Below are 217 nucleotides of genomic sequence, written 5' to 3' on the forward strand. Positions count from 1 at the left end.
CCCCGACGAGATCATCGGGTCTGTATATGGTAATCTTGCAACCTGAGTTAAGTTATAGGTTGCAGTTTTATCCAATCTGATATATTTTACGCACCGAATCTCGAGTGGACCAGAACAACGAGTCTTTATATGGTAATCTTGCAACCTGAGTTAAGTGATAGGTTGTAGTTTTATGTAATCTGATATATTTGACACATCGAACCTCGCCCGGACCAGA

The sequence above is a fragment of the Papaver somniferum genome, chromosome 10, assembly GCF_003573695.1.
Source record: "Papaver somniferum cultivar HN1 chromosome 10, ASM357369v1, whole genome shotgun sequence".
Classification (NCBI taxonomy): Eukaryota; Viridiplantae; Streptophyta; class Magnoliopsida; order Ranunculales; family Papaveraceae; genus Papaver; species Papaver somniferum.